This window comes from Tachyglossus aculeatus, chromosome 2, assembly GCF_015852505.1.
Source record: "Tachyglossus aculeatus isolate mTacAcu1 chromosome 2, mTacAcu1.pri, whole genome shotgun sequence".
Taxonomy (NCBI): Eukaryota; Metazoa; Chordata; class Mammalia; order Monotremata; family Tachyglossidae; genus Tachyglossus; species Tachyglossus aculeatus.
This window is the reverse complement of record NC_052067.1, coordinates 141,590,747-141,610,954: the sequence shown is the minus strand read 5'-3', so window position 1 is coordinate 141,610,954 and position 20,208 is coordinate 141,590,747. Positions and strand designations below refer to the sequence as shown.

The 20,208-nt window shown below is 43.7% G+C and overlaps 1 protein-coding gene and 1 non-coding gene across 4 annotated transcripts in view; one reads left to right on the top strand and one right to left on the bottom strand.

Annotated features, from left to right (window-relative positions):
- Window positions 1-20,208, bottom strand: part of CCDC91 (coiled-coil domain containing 91) — a 510,937-nt gene that overhangs the window by 336,630 nt on the left and 154,099 nt on the right. The gene's annotated exons all lie outside the window — the stretch shown is intronic.
- LOC119924512 lies at window positions 11,135-11,272 on the top strand. Its single transcript, XR_005449223.1, has one exon. It is a non-coding gene; the product is annotated as a small nucleolar RNA SNORA7 (small nucleolar RNA).

Sequence of the window (20,208 nt, the reverse complement as noted above, 5' to 3'; positions counted from 1 at the left end):
AAAGGAATGGAGAGAATAAAGAAAAGCAGAAAAGTCTATTCAGTCTGCTCAACCACACTAATTTGCTAAACTTAATTATGGCTAAAGGTGAAGAGAATAGGGTGAGCAATAACAAGAAACTTGGCCTTGAATGAATTTGGCCTTGTGAAATCATTTCTGAAAATGATCTTAAATGAAGAGCAAATGAATTTTCTTAAATGTTTACTCTGTTGCATTTGTGTTTTCCTCCTTTATGTACCTCCAGTACCTCGAGAAAAAGCATATGTTGCCTTTTTATTTGAATCTAAAGTCGCTTCAATGGGAATGGAAAAAAGAATGAAAACATTGAACCATAGAAAGGATGATATGTGATTGAAAATAAAATTTCCATAATTTAGAGGGTGAAATTTGGTTTTCTTTACCAATCATCATCATCAATCGTATTTATTGAGCTCTTACTGTGTGCAGAGCACTGTACTAAGTGCTTGGGAAGTACAAATTGGCAACATATAGAGACAGTCCCTACCCAACAGTGGGCTCACAGTCTAAAAGGGGGAGACAAAACCAAACATACTAATAAAATAAAATAAATAGAATAGATATGTACAAGTAAAATAAATAAATAAATAGAGTAATAAATATGTACAAACATATATACATATATATACACATTGGTATATGTATATACCAATGTGGGCAAAGATAGGTTAGATGGAAGTCAGCACCCCCTCTTTTAGTTAAAAGGGTTATTAAAGGTTTCAGGAAAAACATTCAGAAATGATGTCAAGTTCACTAAAACAAAATAAGACCATGAGTTACCATGCAACAGCCACACTAACTCAAATGGTCAAAAACAAATTGGCAAAATGCAAGGAAGACTGTCTCCAAATATCTTACAGTATCATAAGACGGTAGGTAACAGATGAACAGACTGAAAAATTAGAGCCGTGTTGACACAGATTTTAGAGAATCCTATTTTCAGACCAAGAAAAGATAGTTTAGCATGAAAAGTAAGCGGAAAAGTCAACCATCACTCTGTCTGAAGGAGAAAACCTAGGTGTAGATAGCAAAATCTCTACTGATTTTGAACATGACGACGGAAGATAAAGCTATCTGATTTATTAGCCGATGAACAATACAAAGTAGATTGTTGCTGTTATAAAGTAGTATGGCCTAGTTGGGACTGGAAGTCAGAAAGACCTGGGTTCTAATCTTGGTTCCGCCACTTGTCTGCTGTATGACCTTGGTCAAGTTACTTCACCTCTCTGTGCCTTGGATACCTCATCTGAAAAATGGGGATTAAGACTGTGAGGTAAGATAGGGACTCAATTTTCTTACATCTCCCCCAGTGCTTAATACAGTACTAGGCACATAATAAGTGTTTGACAGATACCATTATTGTTATTATTATTATCATTAATAATATTGTTATATTTGTTAATCATTTACTTGTCTTAAGCACTGTTTAAAGCTCTGGGATAGATACAAGCTAATCAGGACACACACAGTTCCTACCCCATAAGGGGCTCAAGTCTAAAGCAAACCGATATTCTATTGTGATATGATAATATTTTGGAAACAATTCAACATGGAAGAACTGAAGAAAAGGTTACAGAGGCAGGTAGTTTTGCTGCTTCAGTTATCCCTTCTGATTAGTAGAAGCAATAATAGTATTATAATAATAATGATGATGATGATGGTGATGATGATGATGATGATGATGATAATAATAATAATAACAATAACAACAACAACAATAATAATAATAATAATAATAATAATAATAATAATAATAATAACAGCATAGGAAGTGCACAGGCCAGGGAGCTAGAGTACCTGGGTTCTAATGCTGGCTTCACACTTGTCTGCTGTGTGATCCTGGACAAGTCACACCTTCTCTGTGCCTGAGTTCACTCTGCAAAATGGGGTTTCACTATCTGTTCTGCCCTCCTGCTCTGACTGTGAGCCCCTTGTGGGAACCTGATCTTCTTGTTTCTACCCTGGCACTTAATACAGTGCTTGACACATAGTAAGCATATAACAAATACCTCAATTATTATTGTTAGCATATACGGAACACCCACTTAGTGTCATGCACTGTACTAAGCGGTTGGGTAGTAGAAAGCAAAGGTGTGACACATTCATGGCTCAGGAGGAGCTTATCCTCAAGGTATACCATCAACACCTCAAGCTCCTCATGTGCACATTTGAACTCATCATGTTCCCTCCCAAACCCGCTCCTCCCTTTAACTTTCTCATTCTCTGGTGAGAACACCACTATCCTACCCATCTCTCAACCTAAGCCATCAGGTGTGATCTCCCTCAATTCTCCCCAGCTCCTCTCCCCTCCCAGCTTTCCCAGATTCCCCAACTGACCTCAAAATCTACCCCCTTTACCTGTGCCTCCAACACTTATTCCTTCACATCGTATCAAAGCCCCTTCTCTTTTTCCCTCTCTGACTGCCATCTTCAATTGTTCACTCTCCAGTGGCTTCTTCCCTATGGTTTCAAACAAGCTCATGTCTCCTCGCAACCTAAAAAAAATCCCCAAAACCTCCTTTGACCCCATGGCTCCCTTCAGTTATCACCCCATCTCCCTCCTACCATTCCTCTCCAAACTCTTTGAGCAAGTTGTTTACATCCACTTCCTCCGCTTTCTCTCCTCCAATTCTCTCCTCAACCCTCTTCAATCTGGTTTCTGGCCCTCTCACTCCATGGAAACCTACCTCTCAAAGGTCACCAATGACTTCCTCCTCGCCAAATCCAAAGGCCATCTCACCATCCTAATCCTCCTCAATCTTTACACTGCCTTTGATGCTATACGTGCCGAGCACTGTACTAAGCGCTTGGGAGAGTACGAAACAACAGAATTAGGAGAAAAGTCCCTTGCCCATAATGATTTTAAGAGACTCAATCAACTCCCTGTTTCTTATCCTTGTTCTTCTCCCACCGCCATTCAGCTCACACACTTTGCTCCTCCACGTCAGTCTTCTCACTGGGCCTTACTCTCCGGCTCCACCATTTGTCAGCTGTGTGACTTTGGGCAAGTCACTTAACTTCTCTGGGCCTCAGTTGCCTCATCGGGAAAATGGGGATCAAGACTGTGAGCCCCCCGTGGGACAACCAGATCACCTTGTAACCTCTCCAGCATTTAGAACAGTGCTTTGCGCATAGTAAGCGCTTAATAAAATGCCATCAGTATTATTATTATCTCTCTCGCCACTGACCTCTAGATCATACCCTCACTCCTGCTTGGACAAAGTAAACAAGAAGCAGCATGGTCTAATGGAGAGAGCAGGGACCTGGGCGTCAGAAGGATCTGCTGGGTGACCTTGTTGGATGAAGTCACTTCACTTCTGTGGGCCTCAGTTACCTCATCTCTAAAATGGGGATGACGACTGTGAGCCCTATGTAGGACAGGGACTGTGCCCAACCTGATTTGCTTGGATCCACCCCAGCACTTAATACAGTGCCTGGCACATAGTAAGCACCTAACAAATGGCATTTTTAGTAATTATTAGTGCCACTACTCTCCTCATTTTCAGAGCCCTACTAAAATCCCATCTCTTTGAGGAGGCCTGCTCCAATTAACGTCTCCTCTCACCACCTCATTACCCTCTCTTCTGCATCATCTATGAAATCGCCCTTTCCTCTCCATCCAAACCACTACCTTGCTGGTTCAATCTCTCATCCTATCCCAACTGGATTACTGCATCAGCCTCCTCTCTGATCTCCCATCCTCCAGCCTCTCCCCACTTCAGTCTATACTTCACGCTGCTGCCCGGATCATCTTTGTGCAGAAACGCTCTGGGCATGTTACTCCCCTCCTCAAAAATCTCCAGTGGCTGCCAGTCAACCTACGCATCGAGCAAAAATGCCCTCCCTCCCCACATCCGCCAAGCTCGCTCTCTTCCTCCCTTCAAAGCCCTACTGAGAGCTCACCTCCTCCAGGAGGCCTTCCCGCACTCAGCCCCCTTTTTCCTCTCCTCCTCCCCATCCCCACTTCCCTACCTCCTTCCCCTCCCCACAGCACCTGTATATATGTTTGTACAGATTTATTCCTCTATTTATTTTACTTGTACATAGTTACTATTCTATTTATTTTGTTAATGATGTGCACCTAGCTTTATTTCTATTTATTCTGCTGACTTGACACCTGTCCACCTGTTTTGTTTTGTTGTCTGTCTCCCCCTTCTAGACTGTAAGCCCGTTGTTGGGTAGGGACCGTCTCTATATGTTGCCAACCTGTACTTCCCAAGCGCTTAGTACAGTGCTCTGCACACAGTAGGCGCTCAACAAATACGATTGAATGAATGAATGAATGAAAATGTGAGTCCTCACCCTGTAGCACTTCTGTCCTCACTTCCCTATCTTCCCAGAAAGCCCTTGTGCGTAGATCCTTAACCTCTGTCACCTTCCTTATCTTCTCTTTTCATGCCGAGTCATTTCGGACCCATAGCGACTCCATGGACACATCCCTCCGAGAACGCCCCGCCTCCACCTGCAATCATTCTGGTAGTGGATCCCGAGAGTTTTCTTAGCAAAAACCCGAAAGTGGTTTATCGTTGCTTTTTTCCATGCAGTAACCTTGAGTCTCCGCCCTAGACTCTCTCGCGTGCTTCCTCTGCCCAGCACAGGTGAATTTTGACTAGTAGCCGATTGCCTGCCACTTGCTAGCCACTAGCCAAGCTAGGAATGGAATGGGTAGGCCTCCGCTCGACTCTTCCTCCCATAGTCAAGACTGGCAGAGTCCTGGAACTCGCTCAGTGGAAAGAGTACGGGCTTTGGAGTCAGAGGTCATCGGTTCAAATCCTGGCTCTGCCACTTGTCAGCTGTGTGACTTTAGGCAAGTCACTTCACTTCTCTGGGCCTCAGTTACCTCATCTGTAAAATGAGGATTGAGACTGCGAGCCCCCCGTGGGACAACCTGATCACCTTGTAGCCTCCCCAGTGCTTGGAACAGTGCTTTGCAAGTAGTAAGTGCTTAATAAATGCCATCATTATTATTATCCTGAGACGGGTACATTCCCCTAGATGTTAAGTGTTTATGTGACATGTAAATAATAATAATTGATAATTATGGTATTTGTTACGTGCTTACTATGTGCCAAGCACTGTTCTAAGCACGGGGGTAGAGACAAGGTAATCAGGTTGTACCACGTGAGGCTCGCAGTCTTAATCCCCATTTACAGATGAGGTAACTGAGGCACAGAGAAATTAAGCGACTTGCCTGAAGTCACATAGCTGACAAGTGGCAGAGCAGGGATTAGAACCCGTGACCTCTGACTCCCAAGCCCAGGCTCTTTCCACTAAGCCACCACATTGCTTCTCTAGGTACTGTACTAAACACTGGGGTGGGGGTAATTCAAGCAAATCGGGTTGGACAAATGTCCCACATCGGCTCACAGTCTTCATCCCTATTTTACAGATCAATCAATCAATCAATCAATCAATCGTATTTATTGAGCACTTACTGTGTGCAGAGCACTGTACTAAGCACTTGGGAAGTACAAGTTGGCAACATATAGAGACAGTCCCTACCCAACAGTGGGCTCACAGTCTAAAAGGGGGAGACAGAGAACAAAACCAAACATACTAACAAAATAAAATAAATAGAATAGATATGTACAAGTAAAATAAATAGAGTAATAAATATCATCATCATCATCAATCGGATTTATTGAGCGCTTACTGTGTGCAGAGCACTGTACTAAGCGCTTGGGAAGTACAAATTGGCAACATATAGAGACAGCCCCTACCCAACAGTGGGCTCACAGTCTAAAAGGGGGAGACAGAGAACAAAACCAAACATACTAACAAAATAAAATAAATAGAATAGATATGCACAAGTAAAATAAATAAATAAATAGAGTAACAAATATGTACAAACATATATACATATATACAGGTGCTGTGGGGAAGGGAAGGAGGTAAGATGGGGGGATGGACAGGGGGGCAAGGGGGAGGTAACTGAGGCCCAGAGAAGTGAAGTGATTCGCCCAAGGTCACACAATCAGACACGTGACGGAGCCGGGATTAGAACCCATGACTGTCTGATTCCCAGGCACGTGTCCAATCCCCTACGCCCTTTCTGCTGCCTATGTTTGCGTCATCTGCTATCGTAAGATTTCTGTGAGTAGGGGTTGAGCCTTGCACTTCTGTGGTATCTCCCAAAAGCTTGATAGAAGGTAGTGCCCTTTGGAGACACTCAATAAATTCCATTACAACTAATATTATCGTCCTTTTGTTTTTCTCCCAATACATAACAGTGCTCTCTCTTCAACTCTTCAAAGTTCTCCATCCCCTCGCCCCCTCCTACCTCCCCTCCCTTCTCTCCTTTGCCAGCCCAGCCTGCACACTCTGCTCCTCTGCCTCCGCAAACCTCCTCACTGGGCCTCGTTCTCACCTGTCCAGCCGCCCACCCCCGGCCCACATCCTTCCTCTGGCCTGGAATGCCCTCCCTACTCACATCCACCAAACTAGGCCACTCCCCCCCCTTTCAAAGCCCTACTGAGAGCTCACCTCCTCCAGGAGGCCTTCCCAAACTAAGCCCCCCTTTTCCTCTGCCCCCCACATCGCCCCAACTTACTCCCTCTGCTCTACCCCCCTCCCTGTCCCACAGCAATTGTGTATATATGTACATATTTATACACATGTTGCCGATTTGTACTTCCCAAGCGCTTAGTGCAGTGCTCTGCACATGGTAAGTGCTCAATAAATACGATTGATGATGATGATGATGATATTTATAATTACAATTACACTTATTTTCATTAATGATGCATAAATATCCATAACTCTATTTAATTATAATGATGCTACTGGTGCCTGTTTACTTGTTTTGATGTCTGTCTCCCCCTTTCTAGACTCGCTGTGGGCAGGGATTGTCTCTGCTGCTGAATTGTACTTTCCAAGTGCTTAGTACAGTGCTCTGCTCACAGTAAGTGCTCAATAACTACGATGGAATGAATGACTCTCTCTGAAATTCATCTTCTCCTTGTGCCTCCATCTCAGCTTTTCCTCCTCTGCCCCTGGCCTTCTGAGATTCAGGTCGCTTAGTACAATGCTCTGCTCACAATAAGCGCTCAATAAATATGACTGAATGAATGACTCCTTCTGAAATTCATCTTCTCCCTGTGCCTCCATCTCAGCTTTCCCTCCTCTGCCCCTGGCCTTCTGAGATTCAGGTTCTCCCAGGTTTTCCTTGATTAATTTTTCTTCTCACGGAGCTATAACTCCCAACTACTAACTCAGCACTTATCTCCTAGTCACAACCCAAGGCGCTTGGTAAACATATTGACTTACAGTCATTATTATTTAAGCACGTCTCTAGTTCACCTCTCTCTGCTCTCTCTTTCAGGAACTTTTCTGCCTCTGATCTTTGCCAGATCATAAATTCCTTGGGGTCCAGAAGCTCATCTTCAACTGCTTCTGCACTATCCCAAATGCAGTCAATAGTTTTCATTCAGTGCTCACTGTGTGCAGAGCACTGTATTGTTTGGAGGAAGTATAAAATAACAATATAACAAATTCCCAATATAACAATAACTAATTTATTATACAATAATATAACAAATGTAAGCCTACTCTGAGCTTACAGTCTAATGATATTATTAATTATGGTAGTTGTTAAGCACTTACTGTGTGCCAAGCACTGTTCTAAGCACTGGGGTAGATGCAAGTTAATCAGGTTGGATACAATCCCTGTCCCACATTGGGGCTCACACTCTTAATCCCCGTTTTAAATATGAGGTAACCGAGGCACAGATAAATTAAGTGACATGCCCAAGGTCGCTCAGCAGACATGTGGCGGAGCCGGGATTAGAACCCACGACCTTCTGACCCCCAGCCATGCTGTTTCCTTCCTAGTAGGTGTTTGATAATTACTATTGATTGATTAATTGATCAATTGATTTTCTCTAGACTGTAAGCGTCTCTTCTACAAGCTCCTGGTGGGTAGGGATCATTCATTCATTCATTCGTATTTATTGGGCGCTTACTGTGTGCAGAGCACTGTACTAATCACTTGGGAAGTACAAGTTGGCAACATATAGAGACGGTCCCTACCCAACAACAGACTCATGTCTACCTACTCTGTTGTACTGTGTTTTCCCAATGTTCAGTACAGTGCTCTGCACACAGAAAGTGCCCAATAAATACCACTGTTTGATTGATTTTGCTCAGTAGACAGCCAGGGACAGAATTCAGAGTTCCTTCGAAGTTCAGAGTTCTGTACACTCTAGACTGCAGAGGTGGACTTTTAGACTGTGAGCCCACTGTTGGGTAGGGACTGTCTCTATATGTTGCCAATTTGTACTTCCCAAGTGCTTAGTACAGTGCTCTGCACATAGTAAGCGCTCAATAAATACGATTGATGATAAATACGAATGATGATGGACTGTATGAGACTGTGAGCTCTAGATTGAAATAATAATGATGGTATTTGTTAAGCGCTTACCATGTGCCAAGCACTATTCTAAGCACTGGGGTAGAAAGAAGGTAATCAGGTTATTCCACATGGGGCTCACAGTCTTAGTCCCCATTTTACAGATGAGGTAACTGAGGCACAGAGAATAATAATGATGGCATTTATTAAGCACTTACAAGGTGCAAAGCACTGTTCTAAGCACAGAGAGGTGAAGTGATTTGCCCGAAGTTACACAGCTGATAAGTGGCGGAGCCTGGATTAGAACCCACAACCTCTGACTCCCAAGCCCGTGCTCTTTCCATTAAGCCACACTGTTTGTGGGCAGGGAAATAATAATAATAGTATTTGTTAAGTGCTTACTATGTGCAAAGCACTGTTCTAAGCACTGGGGGGATACAAGGTGATCAGGATGCCCCACGGGGGGCTCACAGTCTTAATCCCCATTTTACAGATGAGGGAACTGAGGCACAGAGAAGTGAAGTGACTTGCCCAAAGTCACACAGCTGACAATTGGCAGACCCGGGATTTGAACCCATGACCTCCGCCTCCAAAGCCCGGGCTCTTATCCACTGAGCCACGCTGCTTCTCTAAGTGTCTACCAATACCAACTCAGCTATACTGAACTTTCTCAAGTCCTTAGTACAATGCTCTGCATTCAGTAAGCACTCAATAAAGAAGGCTTCTCAATTAAGAGAAGCAGCGTGGCTCAGTGGAAAGAGCACGGGCTTTGGAGTCAGTGGTCAAGGGTTCGAATCCTGACTCCGCCACATATCTGCTGTGTGACCTTGGGCAAATCACTTAACTTTTCGAAGCCTAAGTTACCTCATCTGCAAAATGGGGATAATGACTGTGAGCCCCACGCGGGACAACCTGATCACCTTGTATCCCCTCCAGTGCTTAGAACAGTGCTTTGCACATAGTAAGCACTTAACAAATGCCATCATTATTATTATTATTAGGAATACAATTGATTGATTGAATACTGGACATGTCCACGTTGCCTTTAGACTTCCAAACATGCTGCTGAGGTAAATACGAAATAAGAACCTGAATTTCAAGGGGATTCTAAGTGAAAAGTAATTCACTTCTCATTAATAATAATAATAACGATGGTATCTGTCAAGCGCTTACTATCAATCAATCAATCAATCAATCATATTTATTGAGCACTTACTGTGTGCAGATTACTGTACTAAGTGCTTGGGAAGTACAAGTTGGCAACATATAGAGACAGTCCCTACCCAACAGTGGGCTCATAGTCTAAAAGGGGGAGACAGAGAACAAAACCAAACATACTGTGTGCAAAGGACTGTTTTAAGCGCTGGGGGGATACAAGGTGATCAGGTTGTCTCACGTGGAGCTCACAATCTTAATCCCCATTTTACAGATGAGGTAACTAAGGCACAGAGAAGTTAAGTGACTTGCCCAAAGTCACACAGCCGATACGTGGCAGAGCCGGGATTAGAACCCACAACCTCTGACTCCCAAACTCGTGCTCTTTCCACTGAGCCATGCTGCTTCTCTAATTCTCTTAATTCCTACAAACTGTGCGATAAGAGATTTTTCCAGTGTTCAGTAATTCTCTCACGTTCTTGAAGGAAATTTTCAGATAAGGATCCTTTGCTCCATTTTGCTGAGGAATTTACCGTTAAATGACTTACCCAAGATTTAACCATTAGCGTCAGCCAAAAGTGCCATCTCAGAATGCTAGATCTCTACCCTCGTCTACACTTCCCAACTTCTTGTCTCTTCCTATTTTATACCCTCCTTCCTGAACCTACTTCCATATTCACCACCCCCTCCACCCCGGGACTTGCGTCCATACCTTTAAATTTGGAGATTTCCCCAACCTGAAATTTATTTTAGTGCCTCAGCCACTAGATGATTTTTAAGGTCCTGGAGGGCTGAGATGGAATCTCCCAGCAATATTGTCCTCTCCCAAGTGCTTAGTACAGTGCTCTGCAGGCAGTAAGTGCTTAATAAATACCACTGATTGAAGGAGCAAAACAGAAACTATTGCTTAGTACAGTGCTCTGCAGGCAGTAAGTGCTTAATAAATACCATTGATTGAAGGAGCAAAACAGAAACTATTGCTATTCTGGAGCAGAAATTGATCAGTTTCAGCAATTATGCGCTCCTTCTCACTCCATCGTTTGAAAAAGGTGAGCCAAAACTGCAGAAAATATAGGGTTATATATGTGGGAGAGGGGGAAGAGGAGAGAGGGGAAATGGGAGAGGAGGGATCAGGGGGAGAGGGGGAAATAGGAGGGGGGAAAGGAGAAGGGAAAACAGGAGAGGGAGGAGAACATCCGTTCCCAAGCTCTTAATACAGTGCTATGCACACAGTAAGTGCTCAATAAATATGATTGAATGAATGAATGAACGCTGGAGCAACCTACTGTTCAGGAGAATATAAAACAGAAGCCCTGAACAGGTGGAGGTATTAAAGATGGAGAAGCAGCGTGGCTCAGTGGAAAGAGCCCAGGCTTTGGAGTCAGAGGTCATGGGTTCAAATCCCTGCTCCGCCAATTGTCAGCTGTGTGACTTTGGGCAAGTCACTTCACTTCTCTGTGCCTCAGTTCCCTCATCTGTCAAATGGGGATTAAGACTGTGAGCCCCCCCGTGGGACCACCTGATCACCTTGTAACCTCCCCAGAGCTTAGAACAGTGCTTTGCATGTAGTAAGTGCTTAATAAATGCCATTATTATTATTATTATTAGATGTCCCCCCTCTCAGGGTCACACCTGGAGAGTTTCCAGTCCTCTATCAGTCTTGACTAAGGGAGGGAGAGTCACGCAGAAGCCTACCCATTCCATTCCTAGCTTGGGCAATGGCTAGCCAGTGGAAGGCAATTTGCTAAAAGTCAAAACTCACCCGTGCTAGGCAGCAGCCTCACGGAGAGAAATGAGGGTGAAGACGAGAGTTGACAGCACAGAAAAAGGCAACGATGAACCACTTCCAGATTTTTACCAAGAAAACTCTCCGGATTCACTACCGGAACAATTGCAGATGGAGGTGGGGTGTTCTGGGAGAGATGTGTCCATGGCATTGCTATGGGTCAGAGGCGACTCACCGGCATAAGACAGGACAAAGATTAGATGATTCTGAACAGGATGTCTTGACAAAATATAATCCCAATCACTCCAAAGAAATTCATAGTTATGTTCGATTCCAGAGTTTTCTCTCCATCAGAAGCAAAATGCTGCCATTTCTGCTGTATCATCAATCAGTCAATCAGTGGTATTTATTGAGTGCTTATTATGTGCAGAGCACTGTACTGAATGCTTGGAAAAGTGCCATACCACTATCGTACCACAGAGTTAGCAGGTTTGTTCCCTGCCCACAGTGAACATACAAGTTTCGAGGGGGAACCAGACATTGATATAAATGATTAATTTAAAGAAATGTACCTAAGTGTTGTGGGGTTGTGGCGAATATCAAATGCTCAAAGGTCACAGATCCAAGTGCATGCAGATGCAGAAGGGCAAGAGCTTAGTACAGTGCTCTGCACACAGTAAGCGCTCAATAAATACGATTGAATGAATGAATGAGAGAATCTACGCCAAAAAGTGATTCAGATGGAACTAAGATTGCTTGTGTTTCGTACTCTTAGGAATGTCCAGGGTTAACCTTTTCATCATTTTTAGGTCAGAAAGAAATTTTCCCAGCATGGAGTTCTTTTTTGTCTTCCCTAATAGCCTTGAGTGGGGATAATTCAGTAGGATCAGGTGAGTGTATCCAACATAATTAACTTCCTATGGCGGGTGAAGGGTAAGCTATGGTAGAACTTAACTAACCCTCCCCATTATTCGGTCTACTCTTTTCCTCATAATCACCCTCAAGAGTTGTTACTTCAATTTTCAGATAACTTAGATTTTCTTTCCAATGGTGGGTGAAGGGTAAGCAATGGCAGAACGTAACTAACTCTCCCCATTATTCGGTCTACTCTTTTCCTCATAAACACCCTCAAAAGTTGTTACTTTAATGGTCAGATACCTTAGATTTTCTTGTTTTCTGTCAGAAATCTCTTGGTTGCCGAACAGCATTCTTAGAAAAAGAAAACAGAGTTTCTAATGGACTGAGTATAGGTAAGGCACATTTTTATGGGAGAGTTACAACCCCCTTAGAATAATTTTCTAATGGATTCTTGACTATCCCAGAACTGGTGGAGTCCAGCAGTAATTGCTTTGCTTGAGGACTGGTTAAGAAGTTAGCAGGACTCCGTGTGTCGACTCTTTAAAAACCACAGCTGTACGGATAAAATGAGAATGTGCGGCTCCAACACGCTCCTTTCCAGCAAGGCCTTTGGAGATCCTCTGGGTGCCAAACGTTTAGCACGTTGGATCATATCACCCCCAATTTTCCAATCACTGATATTCTAATTAGGACAATATTAAATGGATGATTCAGATTCTTGGTACAGGCATATCTTTCCAGGCCTGCCCTCAATTGCTAATAATTCTCCTAACAGCTAACCAGACAAGACCCGAGTAAAATATTCCAACCAATTCTATCCTGGGAGGATCCCGGGCTTTGCGTTAGGGCCCTAGTGACTGGGAGTTGACTGTTTATTTTTCTCCGTTTATTACTAAGAAATTAGATAAAATGATCTATTTGGGGTTTTTTGGTGGGGGGAGAGACGGGAAAAGGTTATGTGTGCTCTTATTAAAAGCAGCATCCCCTTTAAGATGGCTGATAAGTTTGCTGCTTAATAATAATCCCATGCCTGATGCATAGATCCGAAAGAAATAAGCCATACATCTTTCTTCCTGATAAAGCTCTCTACACTGATCTGAAAGAAATAAGCCACACATCATTCTTCCTGATAAAGCTCTCTACACTCTGCTTGGGGTGAAACATTCATTCATTCAGTCGTATTTATTGAGTGCTTACTGTGTGCAGAGCACTGTACTTTGCTAAGCCCTTGGGAGAGAACAAAATAACAACAACAAATAATAATAATAATAATAATAATAATAATAATAATAATGGCATTTATTAAGTGCTTACAGTGTGCAAAGCACTGTTCTAAGCACTGGGGAGGTTACAATAATAATAATAATACTGGCATTTATTAAGTGCTTACTATGTGCAAATAATAATAATAATGATGGCATTTGATAAGTGCTTACTATGTGCAAAGCACATAGCATGTTCTAAGCGATGGGGAGGTTACAAGGCGATCAGGTTGTCCCACAGGGGGCTCACAGTCTTAATCCCCATTTTACAGATGGGGTAACTGAGGCACAGAGAAGTTAAGTGACTTGCCCAAAGTCACTGAGACACTGAGACTGAGCCAATTACAGGCAATCAATCAAAAGAGCTGATTTTTTGTGGCCCTTTCAACCCATGGGCCGCTGTGAGGATTGGGTGGGCTCAGAGGAGCAGAAGCTAGTGGCAAGCCCAACCCAAGCCAAATTTATCACTCGCCCTAATCCCTACAGCTCACGTGGCCCCGTCTGCTCAAACTCTACCACCCCCAGAATCTCTGAGTATTTATCTTTCTAAGGGTATTTGTTATGCGCTTTCTATATGCCCGACACTATACTAAGCTTTAGGGTGATAATAATAATAATAGTAATAATTGTGGTAGTTGTTAAGCACTTACTGGGTGCCAGCCACTGTACTAAGCCCTGGTTTGAATACAACCAAATCAGGTTTGACACAGTCCCTGCTCACAGCTGCAATCTCCATTCCACAGATAATAAGGATCGTATTTGTTAAGCGCTTACCATGTGCCAAGCATCATCACCATCATCAATCGAATTTTTTGAGTGCTTACTGTGTGCAGAGCACTGTACTAAGCGCTTGGGAAGTACAAGCTGGCAACATAGAGAGACAGTCCCTACCCAACAGTGGGCGCACAGTCTAGAAGGGGGAGACAGAGAACAAAACCAAACATATTAACAAAATAAAATGAATAGAATAGATATGTACAAGTAAAATAAATAAATAAATAGAGTAATAAATATGTACAAACATATATACATATATACAGGTGCTGTGGGGAAGGGAAGGAGGTAAGATGGGGGGATGGAGGGGGGAGAGGATGGAGGGGGCTCAGTGTGGGAAGGCCTCCTGGAGGAGGTGAGCTCTCAGTAGGGCCTTGAAGGGAGGAAGAGAGCTAGCTTGGTGGATGGGCAGAGGGAGGGCATTCCAGGCCCGGGGGATGAGGTGGGCCGGGGGTCGATGGCGGGACAGGCGAGAGCGAGGTACAGTGAGGAGATTAGCGGTGGAGGAGCGGAGGTTGCGGGCTGGGCAGTAGAAGGAGAGAAGGGAGGTGAGGTAGGAGGGGGCGAGGGGATGGACAGCCTTGAAGCACTGGAGAGGATACAAGGTGATCAGGCTGTCCCACGTGGGACTCACAGTCTTAATCCCCATTTTACAGATGAGGGAACTGAGGCACAGAGAAGTGAAGTGACTTGCCCAAAGTCACACAGCTGACAATTGGTGGAGCTGTGATTTAAACCCTTGACCTCCGACTCCCGAGTCCATGCTCTTTCCACTGAGCCACGCTGCTTCTCTGTAAGTAGCTTTCAGTGAGTGCTTACTGTGTGCAGAGCACTGTACTAAGCGCTTGGAAAGTACAATACAGCAGGGACAGAGAGTTGCAGCCTGACTCTCTCAATAAAGCAGTGGACAAAATGGCAACCAGTGTCCATATCTTTATCTTTTATTAAATTCCTTTCTTCCTCCCTAAACCAAAACAAGCCCATATTTGAGGTGTTACTGAGAACCCATGACCAAACTGTAAGCTTGTTGTGTCTGTTTATTGTTGTACTGCAATAATAATAATAATGATGGTATTTGTTAAGCACTTACTATGTGCAAAGCACTGTTCTAAGCGCTGGGGAGGTGACAAGGTGATCAGGTTGTCCCACAGGGGGCTCACAGTTTTTATCCCCATTTTACAGATGAGGTAACTGAGGCACAGAGAAGTGAAGTGACTCGCCCAAAGTCACACAGCTGACAGGTGGCGGAGTCGGAATTTGAACCCATGACCTCTGATTCCAAAGCCCGTGCTCTTTCCACTGAGCCACGCTGCTTCTACTGTACTCTCCCAAGTGCTTAGTACAGTGCTCTGCACTCAGTAGGTGCTCAATAAATAGAATTGAATGAAGGAATGAATGAAGGAATGAAAACAGATGTCCTCAATTTCTCACTCAAACCCTGACCTCCCACAGACTTTCCCATCTCCCACTGAACCTCGACCTTGTCCATTTTGCCACAAACCCCTTGCCCATATCCTCCCTCTGGCCTGGAACTGTCTCCCAATCCTTTTTTTAAAAATTTCTTTAGCATTTATTATGTGTCGGTCACTGTACTAAGCATTAAGGTATATTCAAGCTAATCAGGTTGGACATAGTCCATGTCCCAAATGAGGCTCCCAGTCTTCATCCCCATTTTACAGATGAGATAACTGAGGGACTGAGAAGTTCAGTGACCTGCCCTAAATCAAACAGCAGATGAGTGGCATAGCTGGGATTAGAACCCATTGTCCAGTCAATTGTATTTATTGAGCATTCACTGTCTGCAGAGAACTGTACTAAGCACTTGGGAGAATACAATATAATAATAATAATAATAACAATATTTGTTAAGTGCTTACTATGTGCCAAGCGCTGTTCGAAGCTCTGGGGTAGATACAAGATTATTAGGCTGTCCCACATGAGGCTCACAGCCTTAATCCCCATTTTACAGATGAGATAACTGAGGCACAGAGAAGTTAAGTGACTTGCCCAAAGTAACACAGCTGACAAGTGGCAGAGCCAGGATTAGAACCCATGACCTCTGACTTCCAAGCCCGGGCTCTTTCCACTAAGCCCCGCTGCTTCTCCGTATACCAGACACATTCCCTGCCCACAACAAGCTTGCAGTCTAGAGGAGTCAGTCAGTCATCAGACAGTTGCATTGATTGAGGGCTTACTGTGTGAAGAATACTGTACTAAGCACTTGGGAGAGTACAAAATAAAAATAGACACGTTCCCTGCCTACAATGAGCTTACAGTCTAGATGGGGGTGGAGACAGACATTAATAGAGAATAATAGAGAAGAAGCGTGGCTCAATGGAAAGAGCCCGGGCTTTGGAGGCAGAGGTCGTGGGTTCAAATCCCGACTCTGCCAATTGTCAGCTGTGTGACTCTGGGCAAGTCACTTCATCATCATCATCATCAATCGTATTTATTGAGCGCTTACTGTGTGCAGAGCACTGTACTAAGCACTTGGGAAGTACAAGTTGGCAACATCTAGAGACGGTCCCTACCCAACAGAGGGCTCACAGTCTAAAAGGGGGAGACAGAGAACAAAACCAAACATACTAACAAAATAAAATAAATAGAATAGATATGTACAAGTAAAATAACTTCACTTCTCTGTGCCCCAGTTATCTCATCTGTAAAATGGGGATTAAGACTGTGAGCCCCCTATGGGACAATCTGATCACCTTGTAACCTCCCCAGCGCTTAGAACAGTGCTTTGCACGTAGTAAGCGCTTAATAAATGCCATTATTATTATTATTATTATTAATATCTATAAAGAAAATTAGAAATCTGGGCGTGCTTAAGTGCTGAGGGGCTCGGGGGGATGAACAAAGGGAAAAAGTCAGGGGGATGCAGAAGGGAGTGGGAGAAGAGGAAAGGAGGGCTTAGTCGAGGAAAGCCTCTCGGAGGAGATGAGCCTTCAATAAGGCTTTGAAGGCGGGGAGAAATATTTTCTGCCGGATATGAGGTGGGTGGGCATTCCTTCAGCCTTTCCCAAAAAGCCCTACTTCCCTTACTTTCCTTTGACCCTCCGTATCCTGCTCGCAATATAAAAACGAAAAGTCAGGCACAGCCCTCTAATAATGGCTTGATAAATGGCAAGTAGGGCAGAAGGCTCTACATCTCGGTGTTAAGTCATAGTTCTGTTAATATGTCCCCAGGCTCATGTTAGGTTTTTAAATAACAGCACTCCACTGCTGACTCATACTCCGTGTGTGTTCCACTAGAACTCGCCTTATTCTTAATCATAAGCCGCGTGGCTCTGTGTAAAGAGCATGGGCTTTGGAGTCAGAGGTCATGGGTTCTAATCCTGGCTCCGCCACTTGTCAGCTGCGTGACTTTGGGCCAGTCACTTCACTTCCCTGGGCCTCAGTTACCTCATCTGTAAAATGGGGATGAAGACTGTGAGCCCCACTTGGGACAAACTGATTATCTTGTACCCCCTCCCACCCAGTGCTTAGAACAGTGCTTGACACATAGTAAATGCTTAACAAATGCCATTATTATTATTATTATGAAAATGATGGTATTTGTTAAGTGCTTACTATGTGTCAAGCACTGTTCTGAGTTCTGGGGCAGATACAAGCTAATAATAATAATAATAATAATAATAATGGCATTTATTGAGCACTTACTATGTGCAAGGCACTGTTCTAAGTGCTGGGGAGGTTACAAGGTGATCAGGTTGTCTCATGGGGGGCTCACAGTCTTAATCCCCATTTTACAGATGAGGTAACTGAGGCCCAGAGAAGTGAAGTGACTTGCCCAAAGTCACACAGCTGACAATTGGCGGAACCGGGATTTGAACCCATGAACTCTGACTCCAAAGCCCGGGCTTTTTCAAGTGAGCAAATGGGGATGAAGACTGTGAGCCCCACTTGGGACAAACTGATTATCTTGTACACCGTCCCTCCCACCCCGTGCTTAGAACAGTGCTTGACACATAGTAAATGCTTAACAAATGCCATTATTATTATTATTATTATTATTATTATTATTATTATTATTATTATTAAAATGATGGTATTTGTTAAGTGCTTACTATGTGTCAAGCACTGTTCTGAGTGCTGGGGCAGATACAAGCTAATAATAATAATAATAATAATAATAATAATAATAATAGCATTTATTGAGCACTTACTATGTGCAAAGCACTGTTCTAAGTGTTGGGGAGGTTACAAGGTGATCAGGTTGTCCCACGGGGGGCTCACAATCTTAATCCCCATTTTACAGATGAGGTAACTGAGGCACAGAGAAGTGAAGTGACTTGCCCAAAGTCACACAGCTGGCAATTGGCAGAGCTGGGATTTGAACCCATGACCTCTGACTCCAAAACCCGTGCTCTTTCCACTGAGCCACACTGCTTCTCCTAATCAGGTTGGATATGATCTCCATTCCACATGGGACTCACTGTCTGAATAGGTGGGACTGAATCCCCACTTTACAGATGAGGAAAGCCCAGAAAAGCAGTGACTTGCCCAAGGTCACACTGCCGGTTAATGATGATATTTGAGCTTATTATGTGCCAAGTACCGTTCTAAACACTGGGGTAGATACAAGGTCATCAGGTTGGACACAGTCCCTGTCCGACATGGGGCTCACGGTCTTAATCCCCATTTTCCAGATGAGGTAACTGAGGCACAGAGAAGTGAAGTGACTTGCCCACAGTCACACAGCAGACAAGTGGCCGAGCTGGGATTAGAACCCATAGCCTCTGGTTCCCAGACCCGTGCTCTTTCCTCTAGATCATGCTACTTCTCCATCTGTGTTTAGTTATAATACTAATAATGATGGCATTTGTTAAGCACTTACTATGTGAGAAGCACTGTTCTAAGCACTGGGGGGGGGGGTGTACAAGATAATCAGTTTGTCCCAAGTGGGGCTCACAGTCTTCATCCCCACTTTACAGATGAGGTAACTGAGGCCCAGGGAAGTGAAGTGACTGGCCCAAAGTCACGCAGCTGACAAGTGGAGGAGGCAGGATTAGAACCCATGACCTCTGGCTTGGGGCCAGATTTGCCAGATTTTTAGATCCAGCCTTTTTAATTTTCATTGAAATTAAATGAAAATTTTAATTTTAAATTTAATTTCATTAACGAGCGTTAAAGGTTGGGGGTTTGAAGGTGAGGAAAGATTAGGGAGCTCGCACCCCGGGAACAAAAGGAGGAATAATCATCATCATCAATCGTATTTATTGAGCGCTTACTATGTGCAGAGCACTGTAGTAAGCGCTTGGGAAGTACAAATTGGCTTGGGAAGTACAAATTGGCGTTGAGCAGAGGAAATGGAGCCGGTGGGGAGGAGGAGAGCAATCTCATATTCACATAGGCTGTTGGTCTCCGGCCCCAAACATAGGATTCCTTTGATCCTGTAACTTCTGAGTTTCCTCCACCCGCTGGTTTCTATTTTCACCTGTATATATGTATATCACCTGTATATATGTATATATGGTTGTACATATTTATTACTCTATTTATTTATTTATTTATGTATTTTACTTGTACATTTCTATCCTATTTATTTTATTTTGTTGGTATGTTTGGTTCTGTTCTCTGTCTCCCCCTTTTAGACTGTGAGCCCACTGTTGGGTAGGGACTGTCTCTATGTGTTGCCAATTTGTACTTCCCAAGCGCTTAGTACAGTGCTCTGCACATAGTAAGCGCTCAATAAATATGATTGATTGATTGATTGATTGATTTTCTAACCATCAAGACGAAATTGAGGCGAGGACTTACTCTGGTTGATCCCTCCATCCTCTCTGCACACTCCCAGGATCTTCTTTGATCATCATCATCATCATCAATCGTGAGCCGACTGTTGGGTAGGGACTGTCTCTATATGTTGCCAATTGTTGGGTAGGGACTGTCTCTATATGTCTCTATATGTTGCCAGTTTGTACTTCCCAAGCGCTTAGTACAGTGCTCTGCACATAGTAAGCGCTCAATAAATACGATTGATGATGATGATGATGATGATGATGATGTGTCTAACTTTAGCATCCCCTGGGTCTTCTTCCCCTCCCAAAGAGTAGTGGCCCGTT